The 7,859-nt window shown below is 38.3% G+C and overlaps 1 protein-coding gene across 3 annotated transcripts in view; it reads right to left on the minus strand.

The window, feature by feature from the left end:
• LOC121632222 (SRC kinase signaling inhibitor 1-like) overlaps window positions 1–5,597 on the minus strand; it is a 152,994-nt gene extending 147,397 nt beyond the window's left edge. For all 3 annotated transcript variants that reach the window (XM_041973482.1, XM_041973484.1, XM_041973483.1), the window contains exon 1: window positions 5,425–5,597. The gene's annotated coding sequence lies outside the window, so the exon portion shown is untranslated. The remainder of the gene's footprint in view (window positions 1–5,424) is intronic.
• Between the last annotated feature and the right edge of the window lie 2,262 nt (window positions 5,598–7,859).

Here is a 7,859-nt window from a genome sequence, read left to right on the forward strand (position 1 = left end):
CACTTACATATTTTAAACACCACCAGTCGCTTGCCGACAGTCAGTATTAAGCAGCCTGTGTAAATGTTCCTCTCCTTCATTACTGGTGACCAGACAGACTGGCTCTCTTAATTGCCCCACACCCCATTACTAAAAATCACTAACATTGAACTTATACTCGAGCTAATAGCTAGCTGTTCTAATTAAGAGTAATCAGCTGTCATAAGCTTGTCATGGCTCATGAAGGTCTCCTTAAAGGGTTGTTGGCGGCCCAGGAGCTTTTCAATGCCCGCAATGACTTGTATACTAATGAGGAGTGTTCAGGAAGATTTATAGTCGTTTTTGGAAACTGTTGCAAATTGAGCAGCTATTTTTCAATAAGCCTCCTCTTTTCTCAAGTTATTTGGAGGGCTGTCAAAGTAACACAACGGTGGTTGGATGAAACAAGCGGGATGATTTCAACAACCAAAGCAATGACACGTGGACTTTGTCTCTTTGCATTCACCCACGTGAGAACACTGAACTAAAAATCCATGGAACAGAAGAAAAAATGGAAAGAAATGGTTTAAAGCTTAGGTTGCATGAATAAAATAGAACTAATTATAAATGTTGCATAATTAAAATTCAAAAGCCAAAAGAAATAAATATCTTACAGAATTCTTGATATGCAGCCATTTGATAGATAAGAGGTTATTTTTATGTGAAGGCATGTTACTGGCAGAAGAAATAACAGTCAAACTGAGCTGTGCCTGAGACGGAGCTGTGCAACGTTCACACTTTATGACAGCCATGAATTCATGTGCAGCTCTTTTTTGTCCAGTCTGTACCTTCCAAGTCAAGGTCAGAGGCACTCAGAGGTTCCCCCAGTACACGCCGAGTAAAAGGTAAGACATTCCACCCTCAGTCTGAATAATATGCAGTTAATGTGGCCACATTTTTAGCCAAGGAACATTTCTGAATATCCACTTCCCTTCAGACCAGGGGTGTCACACTCGTGGGGGATGTGGCTGTTTTGACACCCACAACTTTTCATATTGAAAGGTAATAATGTAGCCAGATAGATCAGGTTAAAAAAATCTAGTGAGTCAAACAGCAGGAAGACACAAGGGGATGTCTTCTCTAAAGCATTGGTGCTGAGCCAGATGTTGGATAGACAGGGTAGAGGCCATGAATGTGGTGAGGGAAACAGAACTAGCTTCTGAATGCAGATCAGAGCAGGACTCTTTAACCAGGTGGTTGACAGGTAAGAGGAAGGATTTATATTTCAGGTTTGCAGGGACGAGTCTAGAAAAGCGCTTTGATCGGGAGGGGCCAGGCAGTGATGGCACAAATTAGACCCTTTTTTCTTCTTTTTTTTAAAGCTAAATAATCAGCTAATTATTACAATTCAAGTGATCAGATGTTAAATTTGTAAAAAAAAAAAACAGCCATGATATTTTTCCAGTGTTAATGTAGAACAACATATAGAAGTGTGTTACATGCTGCCTTCACTGACACTGTGCAGATACACAGCCATCGGATGGTAAAATGAGTGTTTTGTTAATTCATTATGGCCAAGCCACAGCTGTCCCTCAGAGGAAATCCTGACTTTGTTCAGCAGTGTAGCTGAAAACATCCAATCACCGCTGATGATGCTGATGAAAGGATTTAGCTCCTTCTGAGGAATTTACTGGTCTTTACCACCTCCCTGTGATGAACCACATCCACCTCTACCTGTACCACCTCTACCCAGGAAGCTATAGAGCCTGATAGAAACCACTGCAATAAAGAACGAGCAGCGTTCAGAAAAGTAAAAACTATTTTCAACTGAATACTGCTTCTGTATAGGCCAATTTGTTTAACTTTATTAAGTATTTAATGTTAAAATGACAGTTTGTTGATGGCCTTTTCTCCAAGAACTATTTTAAATACCAAAGATTTTCATTTTCAGAGGCTAGAACCAGAGGGACCAGTGTTCCAGCCAGACAATGCAGCGCCCCCAATAGGCACCCGCTATGATCCCAGCAGGGAAACAGCAAATAAAATAAAAATATAACCTTTGCTGCCTGCGTATTCCTGATTTTATTTGCCTAATTTTTTTGCCACGAAGCAAAAAACGTAATAGTAAACCAAGAAAGTGTATAATTACAAATATACAAATCTAGCCGGTACTATTTCAGTTAAAATAATATCAATATGCCTTGGTCTGTTTTAGGTTTTCTATCCATAATGATCTGACTGCACCTATAATGTTAGAATTCTGAGACACTTATTATGTAATTAATGTATTTTATCCTTTACTAAGTAGGACCATCCACATTTTCTAGAATAGTTCAAATTATATTGATAAACAATCCTGAAAAGCATCTGAATAGTAGCATCGTTCTGAGCTGACAGCTGCAACTGTTTCAGAGATGTTTAATTCATCCAGTGTCTGCTGGTGTTCCCTGTAAACGGACAGCTGTGGCCTCTCCAGCTCCTCAGCATTCAAGACTAAACTGTCAAGTTCCTGATGGTGTGAAATGCAGCAAGTTGAGATGTTGCATGTCCATCTGTGTCTTATCCCTCATTCTAGTCTTTGTCTTCCTGCGGTAAAGCTGAGACGAGATTGTGACGTGACTTTGAAGTTTATATTGTAGATCAGTTCCATCTTAAGTTCCTGAAATATCTCCCAAAATAAACAGATGTGCTGCATGTCTTTGCATCTTTGCATATAAATCTGGCTTCTGACTGTGTGACTAGCAGGGAGTCAGACAACATGACATCTGATACTGACTCACAGGTGGGGTCTCAGCATGTCACCCAGGTAAAGCAGCACACAGGTGAGTCTGCAGATTTCCCATCAATACAGATGAAAATCACCACTTGTACAAAATATGCAAGTTACCTTATTGTTAATTTTTATGTCATTTAAAGTATAAAATAGCTCTAAACACCATCTCTCAGATTATTTAGTGTTACTTTCCTCTAAGTATGGCTCTACTTGCAGAGGCAACGTAGCAAACAGTATATTTTACTGGAGGTTACCAGGGACATGCATTAACCCCAGCTGATAAGAGCGCCCTCTGCTGGATCACAAAACAAACTACTTCTAATAGTCTGATGTTTCCATCTAAACAGCCAACTAGAAGTACACCAATTTATCAAATGCTTGATTTATTTTTTTTTATTTATTTTTAATTTTTTTTTCCATTTGCCATCAACCAGCACCTGAACATACAAACCAATAAATAGATAGACATCTGTGGGCAGCTCCCAGTAAAAGAAACGAAAAAACTTTCCCTCTTGGATTAAAAAAATGTAACCATGTAATTCAGCCTTGTACCGATCAAAATGCTTTTGCTACCAATGTTACAGATCAGCATGTGTTTACATTAATAGGTGAACTTTAACTAAAAATGGTGGTGGTTATTCAAAACTACAAAGCCTTCCTCACCGATACAGCATTGTTTCTGTTATAAAGTTGACTGCTAGAAAACACAAAAAGCCACTGAGCCACTAAACACATCATGTATATACAAAACACGCATATGATGCTTGCAGCAGCCAATCAAAATAAAAGGAATAAAAATTCCGCTGAACATCGACCTCTAGAGCTGATGTAATTTCCTTTATTTGGATAAGCTGCCAACACTGAAATACACTGCATGGCCAAAATAAAAGTCACCACCTGGATTTAACTAAGCAAATAGGTAGGAGCCTCCTACTGGATAATTACTGCATGGGTAATGATCTTTCAGTTGGCATGAAGTTAAACCTCCATGTGGAAAGACACATCCCGTGGTCATGGAAAAGATGTTAGTCTGTTTAGGAAGGGTCAGATTACTGGCATCAAGTGATTCAGAAACTACTGAAACTGGGTTGAGAACGCATCATCAACAACTGGAAGGATAGTGGGGAACCATCATATTACAGGAAGAAATGTGGTCAGAAAAAAATCCTGGATGATGCTGATCGGTGATCACCTAAATGTTTGGTGAAATCAAAATCGAAGCCAAACAACAGTAGAACTCAGGGCTATGTTTATAGTGAACAGCCGTAGGAAAACCACTAATCAGTGAGGTTAACCAGAGGAAAAATGCTCCAGTTAGCTAGGGAGCATAAGGCTTGGACTCTGAAGCAATGGAAGAAGGTCATGTGGTCTGATGAGTCCAGATTTACCCTGATCCAGAGCCTTATGTACAAGCCTGTGGGGGCAGTCTATGATCTGGGGCTGCTACAGTTGGTCAGGTCTCTGTTCAGGTCTAGGTTCAGCAACATTATGTGTCCAAAGAATGAGGTCAGCTGATATGAATGAGCAGGTTATTCCATCTTCCCTGGTGACACGGCCATATTCCAAGATGACAATGCCAGAGCTCACCAGGCTCAAATAGTAAAAGAGTGGTTCAGGGAACAGGAGACATCATTTTCACACGTGGAATACCCACCACAGAGTCCAGACCTGAACCCCACTGAGAATCTTTGGGATGTGCTGGAGAAGGCTTTGTGCAGTGGTCAGACCCTTCATCATCAATACAAGATCTTGGAGAAACATTACTGCAACACTGGATGGAAATAAATGTGACTTTGCAGAAGCTTCTAGAAACAATGCCACAGAGAACGCTGCTGTAATCTAAGATAAAGGCGTCCAACTAAATATTAGAGTGTGGCCTTTTGTGAATTCTCAATGCATAATTAGGAAATAAACCTGAAAAAACTGGCTGTTCAGCAGCAATTCTGATTATCTGGTACAAGTGTAGAAAACTGCCAATAACAGCCTCTTCAATGCAACCGTTTCCAGCGTAAAACAGAGAAGAGCTAATTACACCCCAATTCCAATATCTTTTCTTGATAAATAACTTATTTTAATGTCTTCAGCATTATTTATTTTTACTTCAGTCTGAGAAGCATTTATTTGTTTTGACAATATTGCAAGTAATTATCTTTAATACAGGAAACTAAACATGATAAGCCAACAACATGCTATTGTCATCATTGCACTAAAAAGACATGGATGCCATTGAGAGGTTGTGATTTATTACTGTTCTGTCAACTCACTGATTTAGAAAATATTTAAGTCATTCCATATTGAAATTAGCTGTTTAATGTAGCTCCTGGAAATTATTTCTGCAGAGGTTAATCTGGGGATTATAATTTAGTTAATTACTACAGTACAGAGTCATTAATGAGGCTGCGTTCCTTTTAGTGTTCTAGCAAAGCTTTTTCATGAACCATAATGCAGAAAACGGGACCTTCCACCAAATGGAATGCGGCCATCATTGACCAGCCTGCGCTAAAATGTCTGCAGATTGTTTTTTAAATAACATGCAATAAGAAACTCTAAATATGCTTTAAACTGGAAAAGGAACGTTTTTACGGGGGAAATAACCTGGTCTTGTTTTGTTGTCAGTGTTTACATTCTGTGACCATTTCAGGCAAACATGACGGGCTAACTACGGCAGCCACGTGGCTAACAAACGAACTCACGTTAGATCCTCTTCATGCTTGTTTTTTCTCCCGCTCATTTCCTCACCAAACGACGAAAACAAACACAACGCCAACATCCATCTATTAAAAATAAATAAATAAACAATCTAAAAAAAATTGTTTTTTTTCTCTCTCCTCAGTCGTCCTGAACCTGCTCAGTTAATCATCGCACACCTGAGTTACTGCAGTTAGGTGTTAGATTTGCTTACCATGGTGGCCCAGCGGGGCGGGTGAAGCCCAGCAGCTTAACATTCAAAGTACCCCGTGTGGGCACATAAAGTACAAGTTCTGGAAAACTGTTATATTTAATAGCTAACAGTCCATGGATTCATAAAAACTAGATTCAAACAATTACCAAAGTCAATGTAGTTATTTAATTATGGATTCAACCAGTAGTGGAGAAATAAATAGAGTCATGATTAGAAAAACTAAAAACTTTCAGCTCCTCTAGATTTATTTTAAAGAAAATAATCTAAAAAAAAAATCTTGTTTGCTTTTCAAAATTTAAAAATAATTGTCAGTTGTCAATCAAAAACTCCCCTTAACTCTAACAACTCTGTAATTTCTGATATCCCAAACAGCCACAGAAAAGCAACTGAGTGGAAACATGAACAGTGTCTTAATCACCCGCAATCCCCTCTGATCTCCAAATATTATTTATTTATTTTGCCTTATTAAATGTGAAGCAACAAACTGAATATTTAACAAACTGTGGTTACTCTGAGCTATTTTCATGTTCAGTGAAATACAACAGAAAGCATGTCTGTGGAAATGAATCAATATAATAAAATTACCTGGCTATACTACACTTCATTAATATTTACTGTACAGAGGTCAGAAAAGTAGAACACGCCCTGCAAATTTAGATTGTTCTGATTGGTCAGGTTCTGTTACGCAATCAGGCCCCGCCCACCTCTCAGTATCAAAACTGCAGAAATATGAAATTTTAAAAAGAAGCTTTTCATTGGACAAAAAGTTAACATCACCCCTGAGTCCAGGTGTGAAGATGTGTTTTTTGTTTGTTTGAAGAAAGTAGACATTTAAATGTATAATTAGGAATACTTCTATAAAAACGATGTTGAGACACTGGTGTACACGTCATATACATAAAACCTTTAATATACAAACTTATTTCTGTACACCTCGCTGTCTTGTATACCTATGACCATTTTACAAAGAGGAATAAAACATGTAATTGCTCTGCAATGATTATTTAGCTGCTCTCTTAAAAGGCATATAGTAAAATATTTTCACATGGAATAAATGCCAATAACATCTCCATTTCAAGAATTAAACCAATTTGTATTCCGCATTTATTTCTTCATGCAAGTCATTTTATTTGCACATTGAAACCATGAATAAGACGTCTGTGAATTTAGCATGTTTGCACATTAAAGCCCAAAAAATAATCTGTGACATGACAGCTTAATGAAATCCGGCTTTAAATGTTTCACTCTTCATGGAATGTTAAAATAAGATAAATATCTCTTCCATCTCCTTTTGTTGTATTTATATCACTTTCTGCAGACCAAGGTCATATTCAGGAGCTCATTATTCCCCTCTTTCTGACAGAAATTAAATCAGTCATCATACATCCTTAATTGCACAGCACATTAGAAGAGTTCTCTTTGAAGCCTTCCTGACCCGTCTCTCCTTTTTTTCCATCTTTTTTTTTAACCCTCTAATTTACCTGCCCATCTAGGCCAACAGAGAAAAATTTGTTGCCATAGCAACCCCTCCACAGAGGGCTGCAGCACAGAGGAAGGGTTTGCCTGAGAGCACTGGTATTTAACCACACACACACGAACAGAAAGAGCAGGTCAGCAGAGAAGTGAGCTATTTAGCTTCTGCAGCCATCCAGCTGAGGATCTATGATCTGGTGACAAAAAAGCCCCCAAAAAGCTCCTGAGGTCACCTTTCATGTTGCTCCATTAGCAGCTTTCCAGGAACCCACTACCACTATCATTTTATTGTTTTTTTAAACCTAGTCTAGTTTTGGGTTGATAAAGGTTTTATGATAATCCAGCTCAGTTCTGACATGTAACTTTGCACATGACATAGTATTTAAGTTGAATATTTACAGTCGTGTGAAAGATAAAACACAGGTTTTCACCTCAGGACTTTAAAAAGAAGGAAGGTGTTCTCAGGTCTTAAAGTCTTAAAATGAGGTAAATGCACCTTCAAATGAACAAGACGTGACATATTATACCGTGTCATTATTCATTTAACACCCAGCCCAAAATACAGAAACACCTTGTAGAACCACCTTTTAGCACCAACAACTTAAAGTAAGACTTTTCTGTATGAAGTTATCGGTCTCTCACATTGTTGTGGAGGGTTTTTTAGTCTACTCTGTTTTACAATGTTACCTCAGTTCATTGCATTCATTTATGCAAAGCTCTCTTAAGAAGTTCCACCTCAGCATTTCAGTCCAT

The sequence above is a fragment of the Melanotaenia boesemani genome, chromosome 21 (genome assembly GCF_017639745.1).
Source record: "Melanotaenia boesemani isolate fMelBoe1 chromosome 21, fMelBoe1.pri, whole genome shotgun sequence".
Lineage (NCBI taxonomy): Eukaryota > Metazoa > Chordata > Actinopteri > Atheriniformes > Melanotaeniidae > Melanotaenia > Melanotaenia boesemani.